This window comes from Phacochoerus africanus, chromosome 2, assembly GCF_016906955.1.
Source record: "Phacochoerus africanus isolate WHEZ1 chromosome 2, ROS_Pafr_v1, whole genome shotgun sequence".
Lineage (NCBI taxonomy): Eukaryota > Metazoa > Chordata > Mammalia > Artiodactyla > Suidae > Phacochoerus > Phacochoerus africanus.
In genome coordinates this window covers 95,996,591-96,022,932 of record NC_062545.1, presented here as the reverse complement: position 1 = coordinate 96,022,932, position 26,342 = coordinate 95,996,591, and the positions used below count along the sequence as shown (strand labels likewise).

General features: G+C 35.0%; 1 non-coding gene across 1 annotated transcript; it reads left to right on the top strand.

Annotated features, from left to right (window-relative positions):
- Nucleotides 1–4,476: 4,476 nt before the first annotated feature.
- LOC125121689 (U6 spliceosomal RNA) lies at nucleotides 4,477–4,578 on the top strand. Its single transcript, XR_007133565.1, has one exon. It is a non-coding gene; the product is annotated as a U6 spliceosomal RNA (small nuclear RNA).
- Nucleotides 4,579–26,342: the final 21,764 nt, after the last annotated feature.

Below are 26,342 nucleotides of genomic sequence, written 5' to 3'. Positions count from 1 at the left end.
CTTCCTTGCCTTTGCTATGTTCTTCCTTTCATTTATGAGCCCCACATTTTATTAATCTGTAAATAAAGATAGTAAAACTACCAACTCGGTTTTGGTGGTTTATATAACACTAATAATAGGAATACTTGGCATCCACTGAGTCAGTTATTAGTGTTGTAGTTATCATTATCACAATCATCATCATAAAAATGTTATCCCAATTTAAATAGCATGAATGGTTCCATGAATCTTTTCTACATGTAATCTGCCAACCCTCCTTCCTTTATGCAATAGATGTACTATATACTTATTTTGATCCACAGTGAAATTCTGTCTTATTTCTTCTTTTTCCTACCTTGAATTGTATATATGTGTTGGCTTCTTCAGGATAAGGTTATTGTCTTTTTCACAGCTATTACTCTGTTAAAATCCACACAAGTTGGCTAATCAATATGACTTTGGGAAGTCACAAAACCATGCTCAGTGGTTTGGGTACCTGGTGTCAAGTTGTCCACTAAAGTTTTCATGACTCTGTCACATATTGCTCTTCTAAGCAGTCTGAAAAGCCATCTCTAGATCAATGGAATCATTCCTTATTAGGTTATCTGTTTTATAGGATACATATCTTGCTTAGTACATTCTTTTACACTTATTCCCAATTGCTTATCATGCCTGACCATAGAGTTTATCTTATTTTAGAAACAAGTCTTACACTGTACCTTTCTCAAGCCACTTCAGCCCCATCTCAAGTCTGACTAGGCCTCTAGTTCCAAGACCTACAACTCTCTTTTGGCACAATACTTGAATAATAGACATGAAATAGCTATTGAATTGAAGCAATAATAATAATAATAATAATAGCTATTGTTTATTGAAGACATATATCTGTCAGGCACAATGTAATATATCTTATTTAAACTTCACAATTGTGTTACAAGTATAAAACTACCCCCCCATGTAAGTGGGTTCTGTGACCCAAAAGGAAACAAAATATATTTCCAAGGTCAGAAAACTGGTGACATTTGAATTATCATTGTCTGTTTGCATCCCTAATCTGTGTTTTCAAAGGCTCTGCTCTCCTGCCTCTAAATAAATGGCACTTGAGAAAATTCTTAAATTATATTTCAAGTTGTGAATTCCAAATGTTTTTATATTTATAAATATATAATGCATGATTGTGGCAAAACTTGCTTTTATTGATGTTAAAAGGAACTCATGCTCACATTTGTGATGATTTCTAAAACTTTTATCATTTTTGTAAAGTCTATATTCTGGGTCTGAAGGACTTGTCATTGTCTCTTTAATAAGATCACTGTTTTTTTCTTTAGACTGAGTCTCACTGTCTCTAATAACTGGTTTTACTTGTGTGTGTAGCTTCCAGTCTTAAATTTTTTTAAATGTCATGTGGATATAAATGTAAGATTCAATTGCTCAGTTTCAGGTTTTGTGTCTTGACAGAGAATGTCTTAGGGTTGGGTTTCACCCTAATTTTGTGGGTATTTTGTACAAATAAGAACTTAAGTATATTTTTTCTCTTGTTTATTTCAAATATAAATATCTTCAGGTAAACTGAAATGAAAAGCAAAACACTTAATTCCATGGTTTCAAAGCAGAGACAAATTATCTCAAGGTAGAGTCTGGCCAGGTCATATATAATGACTGAATTACAGCCTTTTTTTAGATTAGTATCAGTGTTGACTAGAGGAACTTTGTGTGTTCAATACAAAAAAGCTCAAGTGAGAAAATTACATTGAAGAGTTCCCACTGGGGTTAAGTGGTAACAAACCTGACTAGTATCCATGAAGAAGCTGCTTAGCTTCCTGGTCCCACTAAGTGGGTTAAGGATCAAACATTGCCATGAGTTGTAGTGTGGGTCACAGACATAGTTTGGATCTCACGTTGCTGTGGCTGTGTTGTAGTCAGCAGCTGTAGCTCTGATTCAACCCCTAGCCTGAGAAATTTCATATGCCATGGATGTAGCCCTAAAAAGCAAAAAAAAAAAGGGAAGAAAAGAAAGAAATAAAGAGAAGTACATTGAATTTTTTTTCAAAACCCAGCTCAAGGCATGCCTTATGTCCAGTTCATATAAGTACAATTGCATCTAGTCAGTGCAGTTAAAAAGTTACTGTGCAGAATGTGTTTCTCCCTTCTCTGTCACAGTTTTGAAAGTCCAATTTTAAAGACCAAAGCTTCTGGTTTCAATAATTAGCCTCATGAGTTATTTACTATGGCAGAATAAATCCAGGGAGGGGTGATGTGAAGATTGAAACTTTTTGATTCATTATTATTTTAGTGTAAATTAGTTTCTCAGTGTTTCCTTTGACAAGTTAGTTAATGTTGAAGATGGGAAAGAGGGATGGGGCCTCTATCAGGTGTTGGTATATGTGTTTAAATACTGGGGGAAGGAGAAGTCAGACATGGATTGGGGATTCTTCCTGGGCTTTGTTAGAAGGGAAAGAGCTTCTGGACACATGGTAAGGCTGAAGTAATAGGAGTGCTAACTAATAAAATAATAAATATTTTAGTCTTCATTTCCAGAGAGTTAACACTTTGTACTGTTATCATAACCCAAGTCCAACGATGACAGGATGTGTTGATTAACCTGTTATCCAAAGCCACTTGCTGGTCTGGGTCTTTCTAATTCTGCCACCTTGAGGAAGAAAATGCATCCACAATGGCTTGAAAAGTCTTAGAGCCTTTGGTACCTGATAAAGTATCTCCTTTTCTTCTCAAATGCTCTGACTAGCTGAGAACTTTAATGGGTTGGAAGGCATAGAAATATTCAGCAGGACAATTGAGTCCTTATATGAGTATCATCTCTTACTTCTATCTTCCATAATTATTGCCTTGGTGATAATTAAAAGTGAATTATTTGGGGCATAATACCAAAATTGCCCTCATGTTATGTATTTCAGTCTATAAAGACTTGCACATGATATAATACTTATTTTACTTTGAGCTCAATTTCCTTACTTGTAAAATAATTTGTTGACTAGATGATTTCTGAAGTTCTTTTTATGGCAGCATTGGTAATTTATATTCTCAACATGTGGGTTCCTAAGTCTGATTCTTGTGGTTTGAGGCAATTTTGAAGGACCAAGTTTTAAGGATAGGCAAGGGAAATGAGATTTCATGAAACTCACTTTAACATATTTTTTTAATTTACTTTTTTTCATTTTCAAAAAAGCACCAATAAAAAGAAAAGTTATAATATGCATACACACTTCTACTTGTTGTAATTAGTAAAAGGAAGGCTGTGACTTCAGCAGCAATATAAATGTGGGACTCAGAAAATCAACATCATGGAAAAAAACACTAGAAGCTGTTATCCATAGTACTTGTGGAACATCATTCCAACCTCAAAGAGTGGCTTTAGAAGACATAACAGACCCCTGGGCCCTGAAGTCAGACTCTAGGTCCTGGCTCTGCCCACCAGTGCAATAGCATTAGCCTCATGACATGGGTTTTCCATTAGTGTGTGGGAATCAGAGCTTGGGTCTCCTGGAACCAATCCTACTCACCAGTGTGCCATCACTGGTCCTGGGCTCCATGACATGACCTTAAATTGTCACTTCTTCAAGGCCAGGAAATGTAACCAACCTACTAGATACACAGAAAACAAAACAGGGAGTTAGGCAAAATGAGGCAACAGAGGGACATATTCTAAATGAAGAAACAATGTAAAACAACAGAAGAAGAACTAAGAGAAGTGGATATTAGCAATCTACCTGAGAAGGTGTTCAGGATAATGATTGTAAAGATAATGATTCAAAGAACTTGGGAAAAGAATGGATGCACAGAAAAATAACTTAGATGTTTACATATAACAAAGAATCACTACATAGGATAACTAAACAGAGATTAATAAAACAACCGAAATGATAAATCACTGAAGCTTAATGGGATAAAAGAATGAAAAGAAATGAGTATAGTTTAAGAGACCTCTGGAACAACATCAAGTGCACTAACATTTGCATTATAGTGGTACTAGAAGGAAAAGAAAGACAGAAAGAGACAGAGAATATATTTGAAGACATAACAGCTGAAAATTTCCTTAATTTGGGAAAGGAAACAGACATCCAGATTCAGTAAGCAAAGAGAGTCCCATACAGGATTCACTCAAAGAGGACCACACAAAACACACTGTAATTAAAATGGCAAAAATTAAAGCTAGAGATATTGAAAGCAGCAAGAGAAAAGCAACAAATAAATATAAAAGAACACTCATAGGATTATCAGCTGACCTTTCAGCAGAAATTCTGCAAGCCAGAGGGGAGTTCTGTGACATATGCGGAGAAATGAAAGAGAAAAACATAACTAAGAGTACCCACAAAGGCTCTCTTCCTGATTTGATGGAGAAATCAAAAGTTTTACAGAGAAGCAAAAGCTAAAAGAGTTCAGTTCCACTAAACTAGCATTACAACAAAATGTTAAAGGGACTTTTCAAAGCAAAGAAGAAAATGCCACAGCTATAAACATGAAAATTATGAATGATATGCTTGCTCTGGCAGCACATATATTAATTGGAATGATACAGAAAAGATTAGCATGGCCTCTTGCAATGAGAACATGCAAATTGATGAAGTGGTCCATAATTTTTAATAGAAAAAGAAATTTTAAAATGAAAATTCTGAAAGAGAAATACTCATTAGTAAAGACAAATGTACAATAAAGGTGATAAATCATCCACATGCAAAGCTAGTATGAAAGTTAAAAGACAAATGTAGTAAAATTGTATACATCCACAATAAGCAGGTAAGGGATGCATAAAATAATTAGATGTAAAATATTTTTTCAAAAACAGTAATGATGAGAGGAGGAAAGTACAAATGCAGGATTGTTAAATGTGTGTGAAATTAAGAGTCTAGAAACTTACAAAAATCATACACATATACAGATTGCTTTATTATACACCTCATGGTAACCACTAAACAAAAAATTAAAATAGAAAGGAATCTGAACGTAACACTAAAGATAGTCATCAAATCATATGTGAAGAGAACGAAAGAAGGAGAAAAAAGAGCTACAAAACAAGCCAGAAAAACAATTAAAATGTCAATAAGAATGTACATATTAATAGTTAGTGTAAATTTAATTGGACTAAATCCTCCAGTCAGAAGACATACAGTGGCTGAATGCATATAAAAACAAGACCCATATACATGCTAACTATAAGATACTCATTCAGACTTAAAAGCAGACTGAAAGGGGATAGAAAAGGTATTCTATATAAATGGAAATCAAAAGAAAGCTAGGGCATCAATACTTTATCAGACAAAATAGACTTTAAAACAAACACTGTGAGAAGAGAAAAAGAAAAATATTATGTAATGATCAAGGTATTAATCCAAAAGAAGATATAACAGTTTTAAATATATATGCACCTGACAGAGAAGCAACTAAATTCATAAAGCTGATATTAACAGATATAAAGGGAGAAATTTACAATAACATAATAATAATAGGGGACTTCAAAATTCCACTTTCATCAAAGGGCAAATGATCTAAACAAAAAATCTCTAAGGAAACACTGACCTTAAATGATACATTAGATCTGATGGACTTAATAAATATATATAGAACATTCTATCCAAAAGCAGGAGAAAGTGTATCTTTTTAAGTACACATGGAACATTTTCCAGGATAGATAACATTAAATAGGCCATGAAACAAGCCTCAATGAGTTTAATAAAATTGAAATAATAACAAGCACCTTTTAGACCACAATACTATGAGACTAGAAATCAACTATAAAAGAATAAAAAAACTTCAAAAGTCACAAATACATGGAGGCTAAATGATATGTTTCTAAACAACAAATGGACCACTAAAGAATCAAAGAGAAAATTCAAAAATACATGTAGAGAGTGAAAATGAAAACACAATAATCCATAATCTATGGGGTGCAGCCAAAAGATTTCTATGAGGGAAACTTATAGCAATACAAGCTTATCTCAGGAAACAAAAAACAATCTCAAATAAAAACATAACTTAATACTTAAAGGAGCTAGAAGAGAACGAGTAAAACCCGAATTTACTAGAAGGAAAGAAACCACAATCAGAGTAGGAATAAATAAAATTAAAAACTAAAAAAATAAAACCAGAGAGAAGTTAATTGAAACTAAGAGCTGGGTCTTTTAAAAGATAAGTAAAATTAATAAAGCATTACCAGACTCATGAATAAAAAATAGAGACCAAATCAATAAAATCAGAAATAAAAAAGTTATAACAACACCACAGAAATATAAAGGATCTTAAGAAATTAGTATGAAATAGGCTAATAAAATAGACAACCAGGAAGAAATTGAAAAATTCCTAGAAATGTACCTACTTGCAAAATTACATAAATAAGAAATAGAAAATATAAAGAGACCAACTGCCATTAATGAAATTAAATCAGTAATATAACAACTCACAACAAACAAAAGTTTAGGACCAGATGGCTTCACAAATCTCACCATTTACAGAATAACACCTATCCTTCTCAAACTATACCAAGAAATGGCAGAGAAAGAAATTCTTCTGAACTCAATCTATGAGGCCAGAACCGTCTGGATACAAAAATCAAAAGATATCACACAGACATCAAATTACAGGCCAATATCACTGATGAATATAGATACAAAAGTTTTCAACAAAATATTAGCAAATCAAATACAACAGTACATTAAAAGATCATATGCCATTATTGAGATTTATCTCAGGGATACAAGAAATTTTGAATATCCACACATTGATTCATGTGATAAATCACACTAAAAAATTGAAGAATAAATATCATATGGTCATTTAAATAGATGCAGAAATAGCTTTGGCAAAATTCAAAATCCATTTACGATAAAAACTCTCCAGAAAGTGGGTATAGATGGAACATACCTCAACATAATAAAGGCTATTATGATAAACTTCAGGTAACACCATATTCACTAGTGAAAAGCTGAAATCTCTTCATCTAAGGTTAGAAACAAGATAAAGATGTGTACTTTTTCCACTTTTATTCAATATAATATTAGAATTCCTAGCCCTAGCAATCAGGCAAGAAAATGAAGTAAAATAACTCCAAATTGTAAAGGAAGAAATAAAATCATCACTGTTTGAAGAATACCTGATACTACACATGGAAAATACCAGGCACACCACCAAAAAAACCTATTAGAGCACAGCAATGAATTCAGTAAAATTGAAAGGTACAAAATTAATAATATACTGAAATATGTTGCATTTTCTTACACTACCAATAAACTATCATAAAGAGAAATTAAGGAAAAAATACCATTTACAATCTCATCAAAAATAATTAAATACCTGGAAATAAACCTACCTAAGGAAGTAAAATACCTGTAATCTGAAAATTATAAGACTGATGATATAAATTGAAGACAATACAAAAATATGGAAATATATACCATTAAACATGGATTGGAAGAATTAATATTGTTAAAATGATCATACTACCCAAGGCTGTCTACAGATTCAGTGCAATATCTACCAAAATTCCCATGGTATTTTTAACAAAACCAGAACAAATAATTCAAAAATTTGTATGGAAACTAAAAAAGACTTAAAATAATCAAAAAAATCTTGATAAACAAGAGTGGAACTGGAGGTATCACATTTTTTGACTTGAGACTATAGTACAAAGTTACAGTAATCAAAATTCACATAGAGTCAAATAATCTATGACAATGGAAGCAAGAATATACAGTGGTGAAAATATAGTCACTTATTAAGTGGTGTGGAAAAATGGGATAGCTACTTGCACAGGAATGAAAGTAGAACATTTTCTCACACTACACACAAAAACACACTGAAAATGTCTTAAAGGTCCAAAGGTAAGACCTGAACCCACAAAACCACAAGAAGAAAAAATAGAGCACGGCTTTGTCCTAAATTGCAGCATATTTTTTGGATCTGTCTCCAAATGGAGACAATAATAATGAACAAATGGGACCTAATTAAACTTAAAAGCTCTTTTTTTTTGTTTGCTTGTTTGCATTTTCTAGGGCTGCTCCCGTGGCATATGGAGGTTCCCAGGCTAGGGGTCCAATCGGAGCTGTAGCCACGAGCCTGCACCAGAGCCACAGTAACACCAGATCCAAGCTGTGTCTGCAACCTACACCACACTCATGGCAATGCCAGATCCTTAATCTGCTGAGTGAGGCCAGGGATTGAACCCGCAACCTCATGGTTCCTAGTCAGATTCGTTAACCAATGCACCACGATGGGAACTTCTTAAAATTAAAAGCTCTTGCACGACAAAGAAAACCATTGATAAAATGACAAATAATCCTCCTCATGGGACAAAATATTTTAAAATTATATGAATGATAGGGGATAATATCCAAAATAAATGAATAGCTTATACAACTCAACATCAAAACAACAAGCAACTCAATTAAAAAAAAAACAAGCTGAAGATTGAAATAGACATTTTTATAAAGAAGGTATAAGGGCCAATGGGCACATGAAAGGTTGCTCAACATCACTAATTATCAGAGAAATTCAAATCAAAACCTCAGTGAGATATCACTTCACTCCCATCATCAAAAAGACCATAAATATAAATGTTAGTGAAGATGTGGAGAAAAGAGAATCCTTGTACAATGTCAGTGGGAATGTAAATTGGTGCAGCTGCTGTGGAAAACAGTATGGAAGTTTTGAAAAAAACTAGAAAAAGAACTATGATGTGATCAGTAATTGCACTCCTGGGTATATATATCCCAAGAGAATAAAATCATTAAGTAAAAAAGATATATGTTTTCTAATGTCCCTAGCACCATTATTTCCAATAGTCAATATATGACTGCAATCAACAGATGAATGAATAAAGAATATATTATATTACATATAACAGAAAACTACTCAGCTATAAAAAATAATAAAATTTTGCTATTTTCAACAACATGGATGTACTTGGAGAGTATTATGCTTAATGAAATAGAGAAATACAAATACTGTATGATATCACTTATGTGTGAAATCTAAAAAATAAAATACAGTTTTAGTGACCATAATAAAAAAGAAACAGACTTAACTGAGGTAGAAACTAAAGCAGTAGTTACTATCAGGGAGAGGGAAGTGGGAAGAGGCAAGATGGGAGGTACAGGGGATTAAGAGGTACAAACTACTATGTATAAAATGAAGAAGCTGCAATGATATACTGCTCAGCACAGAGGTTATATTCAACATGTTATTATAACTATAAATGAAGTGAAAGCTTTAACAATTTTAAATCACTATGTTTTACACCTAAAACTTATATAAACTTGTAAATCAAATATATTAATAATTTTAAAATGTCTTTAAATTTTTTTTCAGGCAAGGATATCATAGAATGAAAACAAAATCTGTCACCAAAATAGTATATTTTAAGATACATTTATACTATATATAAAATTAGTGTTATTTACTTTTACTTTTTAGTGGTAGCTTGGTATTATGAAAATAGCCAATACTATGCCACCTACTGTCCTTCTACTTGGGATTCTTTCCCTCTCTCTCCCATTCTTTGCCTAACTTCTATTCATTTTCAGTTCGGGTGTCATCTGCTCCAGGGAGCCTACCCTGACTTCAATAGCACCTTTTCCATTTCTTTCCTCACCTCTGCATAAATGCTCTTGTTCTCTCCTGCATAGCTGTTACACATGTAACATTTAAAGGTGCTTGCCTAACATTTATACTGGTCTTATTAACCTATGAATTCTAGGATTGTGTTTCTTGCTTGTGAGTAAGATATATTGGATTCTCATATTTCCAGAATCTTTAAAGGATAGCAATCTATTGACTTGTCTTTAAGTAAGTGTATCATAATATCTGTCACCTTCTCTTCAAGAAGAAGTTCTATGGGACTGCCAAATTTAGTGGCATGTGCAGACAGATAAGAAGAAGTAATAAAAAGGGAATTAGAGGCACATTCTCAGAATGAACTATTCCCTGGACAGTTCAATGAGCTACAGAGATGTGAGAAATTCTTATTAAATAAAAAAAACGTTTTACTTAAAACATCAATGTTTAAATATTTATCAAAGGATGTGGGTTCAATACCTGGCCTTGCTCACAGTATCTGGAGTTGCTGTGAGCTGTGGTATAGGTCGAAGACACAGCTTGGATCCCAAGTTGCTGTGACTGTGGTATACAGCTCTGATTCAACCCTCCACATGCTCTGGGTATGACCTTAAAAAGACTAAAGTCAAAAAAAAAGAACTTATTTGCAAAATAGAAAAAAGACTCACAGACTTCAAAAACAAACTTATGGTTACACAAAGGGGAAAGGTGGAGGAGAAGAATGAATTGAAAGTTTGGCACTTGCATTTGCGTACTATTGTTTATGGGATGAATGGTCTATGGGGACCTGCTGTACAGCACAGAGAACTCTAATCAATATTCTGTGGTAACCTATATGGGAAAATAATCTGAAAAATAATGGATATGTATGTATTTATTAATGAATCACTTTGCTGTACAACAGAGATTAACACAATGTTGTTATACACTGATAAAACATATTTTAGAAAATAAATTAAAAATTAATAAATACTGACAAAAGTCAAAAACCATGAACACTTTCCATGATGGGGTTGAGGGATTAAAAAGTTACCTCTAATGGAGTTCCCATCATGGTACATTGGGTTAAGTGCATAACCGCATTGGCTTAGGTTGCTGCAAAGGTGCAGGTTCAATCCCCAGTCTGAAGCAGTGGGTTAAAGAAGCCAGTAATGCTGCATCTGTGGCTCAGGTCACAGCTGTGGCTTGAATTCAATCCTGACCCTGGAACTTCCATATGCCACAGTGGGGCTGTAGAATATACTGAAAAACAAATGCTATAACCTCTAAGGTCCTTCCTTGCTACAATGAGACATCTAACAGACTTACTTGCCCATATTACTTCCAGGTAAGTTGATAATCATATATCCATAACTAGTTCCATCTCAAACTGATTCCAAATATTATAAAGCTTTAAAATGTCAAAACATTAATATTTTAAAGAACTTTAATGGTAATTAACAAATAAACTCTATAATGTTAAAGGAGTCTGAACATTATACATCTTTCTAAGGGTAAATTTGAATGTAGAGTTGAATATTACAAACTGTGCTTCCTAGCCTCATATGAAGTTCATTTAAAAAGTGATACACAGGAATATACTTTTTGGAACTCTTGCTTAATTTCCCCCTTGTGGAATTCCATCATGTATTTTAGCTATTTAAATATTTTGCCAAGCTCTGCAGTAAAATAACCTGTTAAACTTTGTTTAACCTCCCTTTTTTCCAAAATAATTTGATCTCAGAATTCTTTTTATTTGTTTTACCAATCATAATTTCATTGAATTAGAATTCTATAGAACACAGTTTGAAAATGCTGACCTAGGTCTTTGTTCTGGTGCTCAATAGTACAATGCTACACCCAGGTCCAGAGGTCAATATTTATTCTTTCTTGAGTCAACTTCTTCCTAAAGACTTTTGTTCAGAGCAGCATGGTGACTGGTACAGTATCCATCTTCAACTTTGGATTTTGGCCTTGAAAAAATTTTCCTGAGCTCCTTTCTGTGGCATAACAACTGCACAATAACAACCTCTAGGTCAGATTCCATGAGTAACAAAAAGAAGTGGAAGAGATAATCCTTGCCTGAAAGAGATAACGCATTGTATAAGCAGTGAGAAGAAAATGAAATTGAGTAATAACATCAACTGATACAGATGACAGGTGCTATTGGAATGTAGAAGAGAGAGCAACCAGGAAGGATGAGAGGGATCCATGAAAGCTTCTAAGAGATGAATTTTGAGCTGGACATTGGGATATTAGCTAGAGGGATGAGCTAGAAAAAACCAAAGAAGTTATCTAAGGCTCTAAGATTGTGATAAACAATAATTCCACTAGATTAGGTTTACTTTCATACAGATTACTATATAGCTAGGAAATAGGTAGTATGAAGGAAAAACATGAATAAGATTGTAAAATCTTTGTTTCAAAGTCATGTATTTGAACTGAAGTCCAACAGTCTCATAGGACTGAGAATTTTCCCATGTTGTAGGAGCTCAGAGTTCCAGGCTCTCTGCATTTTTTCTTTATTAGAGTCTGGACAACAGTTTAACTTATACTATATAGGGGTTCTCTAATAAAACACAATTAAGAAATTCTATGTTCTATTTTGTACTCTGTCACTTGACTAACAGCAAGTTTGACTGCAGCATCTCACAGGGTTGGTGGAGAGTATTAGAAAAAAATGAAAATATAGAATTGATAAAATTGGGAAATAATGAAGAGATCATTCATAAGGTCAAGTCCTCCTCATTTTTTTAGATATGTGAATTGAGAACTATATGTATTTATACATGTTTGTCCCTTTATTTAAAATACAACCTGATATTACCACTCTATGAAATTGAAAGGAGAAGAAAGAGGTAGTTTGAGCTGTCCCACCTTAGATAACAAAAATCACATCTCTGTTTCAGTTTCCCAGGTTTTCATGCCAGGAGAAGCCTGTTGGAGAAAATAAACTGTTCTCATTAAATCTTTATATTTTAAGAAGGGATTTGGTATATTATTAAAGCCTTCATATGTGGCTTTTTAAATGGTAGATGAAGTTATCCTTTTGCATGTTTTATAAAGTTGTCTACTTTATATTAAATATGAATTGTGTATGTTCTATTATTTTACACCAACAATTTGATGATGACAGTAATATTGCCTTGTCTCCCTGAGGTTTCATGTCCTGTCCCTCCTGAACAGTGCATAGCATCCTCTGGGTCCTATGGAAAATTGGGCAGCTCTGCAACTGACATGATGTGTTTCCTCAAGTCTCATTTTTAAGGAGGTTTTATTGGGTTTAATTAGACAGCTGCCATCTCTTGTGGCTTGTAGTGTATATATATAAGGAGAGATACATCAGTCGTCCTCTGTGAAGTGAAAAACAATGTCATTAAAATATATTTCCAAAGCTCTGCTGGCTCTTTACCCATTCCTAGAAACAGGTTCAAGTTGCTTCCAGAGCTCTATGGAGAGTATCTAGGTTAAAATATGCACAGATTTTGTTAGAGTTGATAGCATTGTTTTCATAGGAAATGTCTAAAATGGATAAAAGCTATAGGAAGTAAATATTTAAGCACAAAAAACAAGACTGGTTTGCCCTGAGGTATGAGAAAAATGACCCAAGAAAAATAATGCAAAGTAAATTTTCCATTATCCATGCAATTCTGACTTTGAATGTCACTCAGTGCATTTAAGGGTCCTTAAAGAAAGTAGATATGGATGCCTGCAGGTAGGGGAACATATAATAGGAAAAGGAAGGATAGAGTGAAAGCAGCTCACAATGGATTGAAAATTCCCATACAGCAAGGTACCTACTCACATTTCAGTGGTTCTTTCAAAAATTTTTTTTTTCTTCCACGGCAGTCCTTGATATTAACTTTTTCCAAGAATTCCCGGATAGCAATGTTGAGTGGTAGATAGTCCAAGGGAGGGTTTGCTTGTTCTCTTGCCCATGTCAGCACTAGTTATCTGATTGAATTGGCCCCCTGACATTTGTTTTGCCTTGGCAGTTTTTCTTCATTTTTAATTTTGTTGTTACTATGATGTCATTTCCATTTGTGAAGCAAATGTGAGCAAGACAACTGCTTATTGGCTTAGTTTCTATACTTCCCAAAAATTGGGAAAAAAAGCTTCTAGGAATCTCAAATTATCTGAAGAATGACTTGATGATTCCTGAATTCCTCTACTGTTCCTATGAAGCTGAACAAATCTCTAGCCAATATTTTAGAAATTAGATGCAAATTAGCTTTTCTTCACTAGGTATTTCAACATTTTACTCAGCCTTAGCTTCCCGACTCCAAATTTCCCTGATATGCTGTTCATCCATGGAGCCAGGAAGTGCCAATTAGGAGGACTGTGACTATACTCCAGGTTTTGATGTTACCCAAGTTCCAAACATTATTGTGGCGAAACATAGCAGGAAGAGATAGGAGTCTAGGATATATCTGGCTTAAGATAAATAGTCAAAATTAAACACATAGAAAATGTAGTATCATTCAAATGTATCTATGTAGCAATTTTAGTCACTTATGACCAGACAATCATTGTGATAAATTCTGTATATCGACATTTTATGTAATCCTCAAAATCACCCTAAAAGAACATGGTAATATGAAGAAATGTGACTATAGAATCAGTACATGTGAACACATGTTTTACCATTTCTACTAATTATTTGCTTTTCATGGCATCGGCATCAGAATAATAACTTGATAACATTCTGATAATGTCTGATGTTGACGGATGCAGAAATATCAGTTAAATGATAATTTTGTCAGGCTATTTTGATCTCACAGTGGAGTAAGGAATCATTTGTTTCTTCCAAAAATAAGAATAGTATGTGCATCATTGGATTGCTGTGAGAATACAAGGAAATGATATGCGAAAACAGGACACAGCAGTGGTAGCCTATAGGACATGTTCAATAGCTGTTAATTTTCCTTTTGTTCTGTTATTGATGAATTGTAGAGTATGATTATATGTATATAATTCACAGGTTGAAGATTAAATATTGGTGACAATTTCTGATATTCATTCATTTTATTTTATTTTATTGTTTATTTTATTTTTATATATTGTTCATTGATTTTAATTTCATTTAATTTTAATTTTTATGTGTACTACTGAGATAAACTATATTTCTAAAGATTTTATATTCTGGTGAATTAAATTAGACATGAAGAAGCATAAGGTATTTACTGAAATAAAACCCAAGATGCAAAGAAAGTGGAAGTGGGGACCATCGTTTTTCAAAAGGAGATCTGAGTTTTCTAATAAGATGTTCCCCAACTCCTTTTCTTGAGTTTCTGGTGATTGTGAATATGTGTGCAAATGGATGTGCACACAATCAAGAGTGTGTAGGTGGAAACAGAAAACTAAATGTAGCACATTAAGATATTTTGGTAAATGGCATGGATGACTTCATTGCTTGGGGAGAAAGGGAGACTTTTGGTCTTTTTGTGAAAACAGGTTAATAGTCTCTAATGAGTGGTTGGTTTTCTCTCATCTCTGGGTGTTCTGATAATGTCTGCTGTTGACAGATGCAGTACATGAATTCAGCACCCTGCTACATCTCCTCTCTCTTTGTAGCTCTGCAGCTCTTGAATCATTGGAACAGTGTGCATCTGGTTTGCAGAGTGACCCTTCATGCTTCTCCTCAGACTATACATAATGGCATGCCCATTGTCTCTCAGTTCCATGTCAGTGCCATATAGGAATATGAGTGAGACTTCAGAACACAAACTTATCTCTCCTTTGCTGTTCCATCCTCTTCGGTTATGCTGGGGTTGCTCCATGTTGGTGATGGATGCCTGTGGTGGAGGTATCATCTCAGAGTACCAGACGGGAAGCTAGGAAAGAACCTCTTTCTCTTGGAATTCCTATCATTTATCTAACACTCTCTTTCCTTCTGCGGAGCTTTGAATCATTTTAGAGAGAACATTAGGACTAACATCTAATCAACTCATTTTTTCTCTCTACCAAATAAACTGAAAGAGTGAGTCTTTTTTTTTTCCTCTGTATATGACCTTTCCTATTCTAGTACTAGAGGCCATATGTAGTAGTTTTGTGATGGAAGTACTATTACCTCCATATTTCAAAGGAACTTGATGACCTGCTACTTCTGTGCATAGTTCTTTAACTAGGATTCACTATAAGTAAGTGATTATTGGTGACAAAAGTATTACTAAAAGTAGGAGTTCCCATTGTGGCACAGCAGAAACGAATCCGACTAGTAACCATGAAGTTGTGGGTTTCATCCCTGGTCTCACTCAGTGGGCCAAGGATCTGGTATTGCCATGAGCTGTGGTGTAGTCCACAGATGCTGCTGGGATCTGGCATTGCTGTGGCTGTGGCATAGGTCAGCAGCTGTAGGTCCGATTTGACCCCTAGCTGGGAACCTTCATATGCTGCAGGTATGGCCCTAAAAAGGGGAAAAAAATTACTAAAAGTAAAATGCCAGTTACATAAATAGTAGTAAAGTAAATGATAATTTAATAAGTTCTATGTAAGTGCCTAAAGAAGTATGAGATTTCAGAGGAGGGGGAGATAAATCTCTGACATGAAAAATCTCAGGATTTTTTTCTTATGCTAGAGGTTTGATCTTGTTTTGAGTAATATAAAGTATTAATATGATGGAAGAACGAATGATGGAGGAGTAGATAATTTCAGATTACTCAACTGAGTTTTAGTACACAGGCGCTGTATAACTAAAAACATTAAAAACTTTTTTCTGTGCACAAAACGTGAATATGATATAACAATATTTTTTTTACAAACACAAACACAAATCGGAAATATAGATAATATGCAGAAAGAAAGTCAAATATAAAATTAAAAACAAACATTTCCTTGTATTAGAAATTCAACAGAAATATGGAGAGGTAGTCAAGGCTAGAACTGTGAGCCTGATAGGATTTGATTCATGGAGGAAGAAAGAGACAATCAGGAGTTTTTCATTTGTGGACACATTTCATTGTGTCCACACTAAGCTGAACACCAGAACTAGGTTCACTTCCAGAAGCCAGAGTTGATGTAGGGTTTTGTTTGCTTAACAAGGGTTTAAAAAACAAAAACAAAACTGTTAGCAATCTATTGCTGAGAACCTGTTTGGAGACTTGTTCCTAGGGAAGCAGAAGAACATAACTATAGCCTTCTGGCTCCATTCCTGAATGGGCACCATATATATCCAATATTAAGAAAGAAGAGAACATTGATCATATTTATTATAGCTTTTTAACATCTACCTCTGTTAATTTTATCATCTATGTCATTTCTGTTTTTTTTTATATAGACTATTTTTTTGTCCTGATCATGAAATATTTCATATGCCTATTAATTTTTTCTTGAATTCAAGGTTTTATTATTAGGTTAATGAATGCTAGATCATACAAATTTCTAAAGCTTTTTATTTATGTAGTTTCCTATTCTCAGGATATCATCCCCACACTTTCTGTGTTTCAGCACTTAGTATAATCTTTTTTTCCTTTTATTTTAGCTGTTTTAGTCCATGTGTAGTAATAGCTACTTATTGTTTTTATTTCTACTTTCTATAGTATTAGTGATGTCTTTTATATTCTTTGATACATTGAATTATATCATTCATATATCATTATGAAGTATATGTTCAAGTCTTATACACATTTTTAAAATGGGTTATTTGTCTTCCTGAATTTTGGAAGAATTCCTTTTTTTACAAAATAGTTTTGTTATTCTATATTCTTTCTATTCCCATATATGTTTGAGAAACACACTGACATTACTAAAAAAGCTGCTGGTATTTTTATTTATGTGTAATATATAGGACAATTGAGGAAAACTATCATTTTAAGAATTTTGAGTATTTTGATCAATCAGCATGGGCAAATGATTTGAAACAACATTTCATAAAAGGAAATAAGTTAATGTTCAATAATTAATGGAAAGATGTGCAACAGCATTATTCACCAGAGAAATGCAAATTAAAAAATTAAATTCCACTACACGCACATTGAAATAGCTAAAATCAAAATGATTGAAAATACAAAGAGTAGCAGATGTCATGGAATGACGTTGTGGAACATATATTGCTAATGTAAATTCAAATAGTCCCTTTGGAAAAGATATAAGCAGTTCCTCATGGAGTTAAACATACACCTACTAAATAAATTAGAAATCCCACTCTTTAGTATTTATCATGTACTGAGAGATTTTTATAGTGTTTTTTATATCCCCAAACTAGACACAGTTTTAATGCCTATCAATAGGAGAAATAATTTTAAAAGTATGCTATAGTCATATCACAGAATACGCATGACCTTTAAACAAGGTGGTGGTTATAAGTTCTGACCCTTATGTAGTAAAAAACCCATGTATAATGTTATAGTTGGCCTTCTATATCCATGGTTCTTCATTTCTGTATTCATCCAACACCATATCATGAAGTACTATAATACATAACTATAGAAAAAAATCTGCTATATAAGTAAACCTGTGCAGTTAAAACCCATTTTGTTCAGGTTAGCTATATTACTTAATAAAAATGGATAAATTATTAGTATTTAAAATAATATGGGTGAATCTCAAGAATATTATGCTAAATAGAAGCTAGGCCAAAAGTGAAAACACTGAATGGTTCTATTTATATGAAGGTCTCGAAAAGAAAGTGAATCGTTAAAATAACCAGATCATTGCTGGCCTGAGATGTGCTTTGGAGGATTGACTGCAAAAATACACAAAGTACTTTCTGAGGTTATGGAAATGGTCTCTTTTAATTTTAATAAAGTTACATGGCCACATACATTTGGCAAAACTGACTTTCTTGTATTTAAAATGGGGATATATTATGGAGAATAAAGTAAAATTCAATAAAATAGATTTAAGAATTCAATAGTTACATTTAATATCTCATTAGATATAGCTAAAGACTCATTTGGAAAAAAGTCAGAAGCAATTTTTAATGTAGTACAGATGGAAAACCTAAATGTTCAGCAGAAAATAATTGGATAAAAAAGATGTTATATCTTCATATATATTATATATGGAATCTTGACATTTGTGACAACATGGATGGATCTAGAGGATATCATGATCAGTGAAATAAGTCAAACAGAGAAAGAAAAATATCTTATGACCTCACTTATATGTAGAATCTAAAAAAAATAAACAGAAAAAACAAAATGAACAAACTGGTTGTTGCCAGAGGGGAGGGAGGGCGGCAGATGATTAATTAGTTAAAAGAGATTAAAAGGTACAAACCTCCAGTTACAAAATAAATTAACCACGAAATGTTAAAAAAAAGTTCCAAAAAAGAAAGGAAATAGAGAAAAGGATAGAGATAATTTATGAGGGAATAATGATTGAGAATTTTTCTAGGACTGAAGAAATATGCCAACCCACATATTAGAGAAGCCAACCAAATCTCAAGCAGAGTAAGAAAGAGGAGGGGAAAATAATCATCAACCTCAAGAACATCAAGGATAAAGAGAAAACCAAGAGATCTAGAGAAATTTAAAAAAAAGATAAATCTTATAGGTATTGCATTGAAACTAGAAGCTTACCTCTCAGGATTATCAGTGGAAACTAGGAGACATTTGAAGCATACTTCTGATTTGTTGAAAGTACATGAGAATCTAGAATTCCATACTCAGCAAGTATGTATTTCCAGAATAAGGGTAAATGAATATATTTTGTAGGAAAACAGAGTTTGATAGAAGATCAGGTCTGAGGTACAAGAAACTGTAAAGAACACAGAAAAAATGCAAATATGAAGGTTCACAGAAATAAAAAAATTACTGTATGAAACAAAAATAATTTTCTTTTGTTGGACTAAAACTATGATAAGATTAAAAATAAATAATAGTTTATACTATTATTTATCTTTATGGCTAGGATATGGTAAAAGGACTTAGAATGGATAGTAAAACATTGATTTGTTTTTGCTAAGTGTGTATATTGTAACTTTGAAATGGAGCTGTAGCTGCCGGCCTACACCACAGCTGCAGCCACGTTGGCAACATATACCAAAGTTCATGGCAATGCCGGATCCTTAACCCACTGAGCAAGGCTAGGGATTGAACTCACATCGTCATGGACACTAGTTGGTTTCATTAACCACTGAGCCACAGCAGGAATTCCATATATATATGTCTGTATATGTTAATCTTAACCTCCTGATACTTCATTCACCCACCACCCTTTCCCCTTTGGTGGTGATGAATTTGTTTTCTATGTCTGTAACTATTTCTGTTTTGGAAATATGTATATTTGTATCTTTTTTATGGTTCCACATATAAGTGATATCATGATATATTTATCTTTCTCTGTTGGGCTTACTTTACTTAGTATGTTAAACTCCAGGTCCATCCATGTTGTTTCAGGAGTGAGTAATATCCATTGTGTATATATATATACACCTTTTTTTAATTTTTTAAATTTTTTTCTCGCTGTACAGCATGGGGATCAAGTTATTCTTACATGTATACATTTTTCCCCCACCCTTTGTTCTGTTGCAACATGAGTAGACAAAGTTCTCAATGCTACTCAGCAGGATCTCCTTGTAAATCTATTCTAGGTTGTGTCTGATAAGCCCAAGCTCCCGATCCCTCCCATTCCCTCCCTCTCCCGTCAGGCAGCCACAAGTCTATTCTCCAAGTCCATGATTTTCTTTTATGTGGAGATGTCCATTTGTGCTGGATAGTAGATTCCAGTTATAAGTGATATCATATGGTATTTATCTTTGTCCTTCTGACTCATTTCACTCAGTATTAGAGTCTCTAGTTCCATCCATGTTGCTGCAAACGGCATTATGTCATTCTTTTTTATGGCTGAGTAGTATTCCATTGTGTATATATACCACTTCTTCTGAATCCAATCATCTGTCAATGGACATTTGGGTGGTTTCCATGTCCTGGCTATTGTGACTAGTGCTGCAATGAACATGCAGGTGCATGTGTCTCTTTTAGGTAGAGTTTTGTCCGGATATATGCCCAAGAGTGGGATTGTGGGGTCATATGGAAGTTCTATGTATAGATTTCTAAGGTATCTCCAAACTGTTCTCCATAGTGGCTGTACTAGTTTACATCCCATCAACAGTGAAGGAGAGTTCGCTTTTCTCCACACCCCTTCCAGCACTTGTTATTTGTGGATTTATTAATGATGGCCATTCTGACTGGTGTGAGGTGGTTATCTCATGGGAGTTTTGATTTGCATTTCTCTTATAATCAGTGATGTTGAGCATTTTTTCATGTGTTGGTTGGCCATCTGTATATCTTCTTTGGAGAAATGTCTATTCAGGTCTTTTTCCCATTTTTCCATTGATTGATTGGCTTTTTTGCTGTTGGGTTGTATAAGTTGTCTATATATTCTAGAGATTAAGCCCTTGTCGGTTGCATCATTTAACACTATTCTCTCCCACTCTGTATGTTCTCTTTTTGTTTTCTTTTGGGTTTCCTTTGCTGTGCAAAAGCTTTTCAGTTTGATGAGGTCCCATGGGTTTATTTTTGCTCTTTTTTCTATTGCTTTGGGAGACTGACCTGAGAAAATATTCATGATGTTGCTGTCAGAGAGTGTTTTGCATACGTTCTTTTCTAGGAGTTTGATGGTGTCTTGTCGTATATTTAGGTCTTTCAGCCATTTTGAGTTTCTTTTTGTGCATGGTGTGAGGGTGTGTTCTCGTTTCATTGCTTTGCATGCCGCTGTCCTGGTTTCCCAGCAATACTTGCTGAATAGACTTTCTTTTCCCCATTTTATGTTCTTGCCTCCCTTGTCAAATATTAACTGACTGTAGGTGTCAGGGTTTGTTTCGGGGTTCTCTATTCTGTTCCATTGGTCTGTCTGTCTGTTTTGATACCAGTACCACACTGTTTTGATGACTGTGGATTTGTAATATTGCTTGAAGTCTGGGAGAGTTATGCCTCCTGCTTGGTTTTTGTTTCTCAGGATTGCTTTGGCGATTCTGGGTCTTTTGTTGTTCCATATAAATGTTTGGATTGTTTGTTCTAGTTCTGTGAAAAATGTCCTGGGTAATTTGATAGGGATTGCATTGAATCTGTAGATTGCTTTGGGTAGTATGGCCATTTTTACAATATTGATTTTCCCAATCCAGGAACATGGACTATCTTTCAATTTCTTTACATCTTCTTTGATTTCTTTGATTAAAGTTTTATAATTCTCGGTATATAGGTCCTTTACCTCCTTTTTCAGGTGTATTCCAAGGTATTTGATTTTGTGAGGTGCAATTTTAAAAGGTATTGTATTTTTGTATTCCTTTTCTAAGATTTCATTGTTAGTATACAGAAATGCAACTGATTTATGAATGTTAATCTTATATCCTGCTACTTTGCTGAATTTATTAATCAGTTCAAGTAGTTTTGGGGTTGAGTCCTTAGGGTTTTCTATGTATAGTATCATGTTGTCTGCATACAGTGACAGTTTGATCTCTTCTCTTCCTATATGGCTGCCTTTTATTTCTTTTGTTTGTCTAACTGCTGTGGCTAGGACTTCCAAATCTATGTTGAATAGCAGGGGTGAGAGTGGGCATCCCTGTCTTGTTCCAGATTTGACTGAGAAGGCTTTCAGTGTTTCCCCATTGAGGATTATATTTGCTGTGGGTTTATCATAAGTGGCTTTGATTATATTCAGGAATGTTCCCTCTATACACACTTTGGTGAGGGTCTTGATCATGAATGGATGTTAGACTTTGTCAATTGCTTTTTCTGCGTCTATTGAGATGATCATATGATTTTTGACTTTTTTTTTTTTGTTAACATGGTGTATGATATTGATTGATTTGCGTATGTTGAACCATCCTTGTGAACCTGGGATGAACCGTACCTGGTCATAGTGTATGATTTTTTTGATCTGTTGTTGGATTCTGTTGGCTAAGATTTTGTTGAGAATTTTTGCATCTATATTCATCAATGACATTGGGTGATAGTTTTCTTTTTTGGTGGTATCTCTGTCTGGTTTTGGAATGAGGGTGATGGTGGCATCATAGAATGTCTTTGGGAGTATCCCTTCTTCTTCAACCTTTTGAAAGAGTTAAAGGAGGATGGGCACCAATTCCTCCTTATATGTTTGGTGGAATTCACCTGTGAAGCCATCTGGTCCTGGACTTTTATTTGTAGGGAGTGATTTTATGACCTCTTCAATTTCATTTCTAGTGATTGGTCTGTTCAGTTGGTCTGCTTCTACTTGATGCAGTTTTGGCAGGCTGTAAGATTCTAGGAAATTGTCCGTTTCTTCCAGATTGTCAAACTAGTTGCTGTATAGTTGTTCATAGTATTCTCTTATGGTTTTTTGCATTTCTGCTGTATCCATTGTGATTTCTCCTTTTTCATTTATAATTTTTGTTATTTGGGTACTTTCTCTCCTCTTTTTAGTGAGTCTGGACAGGGGTTTGTCAATTTTGTTCACCTTTTCAAAGAACCAGCTCTTGGTTTTATTAATTTTCTCTATTGATTTTGAGTCTTTATTTTATTGATTTCTTCTTTGATCTTTATAATTTCCTTCCTTCTGCTGACTTTAGGACTTCTTTGTTCTTCTTTTGCTAATTCGTTTAGGTGGAGGGTTAAGTTGTCCATTTGGGATCTTTCTTCTTTTCTGAGAAAGGCCTGTATTGTTATAAATTTCCTTCGGAGCACTGCTTTCGCAGCATCCCATAGATTTTGAGAGGTTGTGTATTCATTATCATTTTTTCAAGGTAGTTTTTAATTTCCTTCTTGATTTCCTCTTTGACCCATTGGTTTCTTAGTAGCATGTTGTTTAGTCTCCATGCAGTAGGCTTTTTCTCATTTCTTTTCCCATGGTTGATTTCTACTTTCATGGCATTGTGGTCAGAGAAGATACTTGAGATAATCTCTATGCTCCTAAATTTATTGAGGTTAGCTTTGTGTCCCAATATGTGGTCGATTCTTGAGAATGTTCCAAGAGCATTTGAGAAGAATGTGTATTCTGCTTTTTTTGGATGTAGTGTCCTGAAGATGTCAATTAAGTCTAACTTTTCTATTGTTTCCTTTAGGATCTCTGTTGCTTTATTGGTTTTCTGTCTAGAGGATCTGTCCATTGATGTGAGGGGGGTATTAAGGTCTCCTACTATGATTGTATTCCCCTCAATTTATCCCTTTATGTCTTTTAATATTTGTTGTATGTATCTGGGTGCTCCTATATTTGGGGCATATATGTTGATGATAGTCACATCCTCTCCTTGGATGGATCCCTTAATCATTAAAGAGTGTCCTTCTTTGTCTTTCTTTATGTCTTTTGTTTTAAAGCGTTGCGACTCCTGCTTTTCTGTCATGTCTATTGGCATGAAATATTTTCCCCCACCCTTTCACTTTCAATCTTTTGTCCTAAGGTGGGTTTCTTTGACGCAGCATATTGAAGGTTTTTGCCTTTTTATCCACTCAGCCACTCTGTGTCTTTTGATTGGGGCATTCAGTCCATTGACATTTAAGGTGATAATTGATAGGTGATTATTTATTGCCATTTTGAACCTCGTGTTCCAGTTGATTCTATGGTTCTCCATTCTTCCTTTCTTTTTTCTTTTTTTTTTTTTTTTGCTTCGATGGTCTCCTGTTATTATCTGCTTGAGTGTATTTTTTTTTTTCATTTTTTGCGAATGCAATATTTGGTTTTGGCTTGTGGTTGCCCTGTTTTTTAAGTATGCTAACCCCTTCCCATAATTGTGTGTTTTAGCCTGATGGTCCTGTAAGTTCAAACACTTCATTACTATATTAAAACTAAGAAGAGAAACATACAGACAAACAAACAAAAAGGGTTATTTATTTCCTAACATCCCTTGCCCACATTTTGTGGTTTTGATGACTCTTTTTTATTTTTTTCTTTTTAATTTTATTTTGTTTGAAGCATGTTCATGATTAAATCTGTATGCTGGCTTATTTGAGTGACTGCTCTCTGATTGCAGTTTCCTCAGTCCTAGTTCTTCCTCTTCTTCTTTTTTTTTTCCTTTACTTTTTTCTTCCCTTTCCTTCCTTTCGTTTTGGTTTAGAGAAGCCCTTTCAATATTTCCTTTAACCTGGGTTTTGTGTTGCAGTATTCTTTAAGTTTTTGTTTGTTGGAAAAAATTTTTATTTCCCCTTCTATTTTAAATGATATTCTTGCTGGATAGAGTATTCTAGGTTGCATACTTTTTCCTTTTAGCACTTTAAATATCTCTTGCCATTCCCTCCTGGCCTGTTGTGTTTCTGTAGAGAAATCAGCTGATATTCTTATGGGGGTTCCCTTGGAGGTAACATTCTGCTTTTCTCTTGCTGCCTTTAGGATCCTCTCTTTATCCCTAACTTTTGCCATTTTTATTATGATGTGTCTTGGTGTGGGTCTATTTGGGTTCAGTTTGTTTGGGGCCCTCTGTGCTTCTTGTATCTTGAACCCAGCATCCTTTAGATTTGGGAAGTTTCCAGCAATAATTTCTTCAAATATATGTTCCATCCCCTTATCTTTTTCTACTCCTTCTGGAATTCTTATTATGCATAGATTGGCCCGCTTTATATTATCCCATAGGTCTCTTATATTGCTTTCCAGCTTTTTGATTCGGTTTTCTGTCTGCTGACCGGATTGAGTGATTTCCGTTATTCTATCTTCCATATCACTGATTCGTTCTTCTGCATTATTCATTCTGGTTTTTACTGCCCTTAGTTCAGTTTGCATCTCTGCCAATGAATGTTCTAGTTTTTCTTGGCTCCTCCTTATATTTTCTAGTTCCTTTCTGAGGGTATCTGCATTACTGTTCATATCTTCTCTTAATTCCTTCAGTATTTTCCCTATTTCCCTTTTGAACTCCAGGTCTGTCAGACTGCAGAGATCTGTTTCATTGTTGACTGTTTTAGGTGAGTTCTCCTGTTGGTTTGACTGGGGGTGGTTTCTCAGCTTCTTCATCTTGCTTGTTGTTTTCTTTCTCCTGAGGGAGTTGTACTCTCTGTTATCAGGCAGAGTTTGCCTTGTCACTGCCATGGAATATTTCCTGAGGGCTGGCGTTGTTGGTCAATCTTTTTTGAGGCAGTGTGGCTTTTCTGGAGTGTTGATGGGGCTAACAGGGTCTCTTTGAAGCAAAGGAGGACTTCCTGAGGGCAGACAGGACTGGGAGGTCCACACCACAATGGTAGCAGATTTCACTCAGTCAGGCAGAGCTTTCTGTGGTGTTTTTAGGCTGTGGGGTTCTTGCAGGTTGGGCAGCTGTTCCTCAGGAGTGCAGCACCCCCTGGGTGCTGGAGCAGCTATCTGGGTCACTGAGAACCTATGAGGCTCTTTCCTAGGGCAGCCCAACTCAGAAGGACGGCCTGAGAATGTAGGTGGATCTTTTCACAGTCTGGCCAAGGCTTGTTTCAGCTTTTATGGGCTGCAGGGGCTCCTCCAGGGGGCTGGTGGTGCTGAGCAGCTATTCCGAAGGAGTGGGGCACCCGCTGAGGCCTTGGGTGGCTAGCAGGGCTGCTGGAAACCCAAGAGGCTTCTCCCCAGGGCAGCCCCACTCAGAAAGACCATCTGAGATCTTTTTCCAGCTTGGCCAGGCTTGTTGCAGCTTTTCTGGGCTGCAGGGGGTGCTGCCTGGAGTGGCAGTCCTATGCAGCTGATCCACTACATCTCGGCACCCCCTGGGGGCTTGGGCGGGTAGCAGGGCCACTGGAACCCCAAGAGGCTCCTCCCCAGGGCAGCCCAACTCAGAAAAACCATCCGAGAATTAGGCAGATCTATTCAGGACCTGGCTAGTGTTGTTCTAGCTTTTCTGGGCTGCAGGCCTTTTCTTGGGGGCTGGTGGTGTTTGGTGCTGCTCTGTGGAAGCTGTACACTGGGAAGCACTGCTTTCTGCTAGCTAGTGGGCCTGTAAGCTTGCTGTGGCGTGG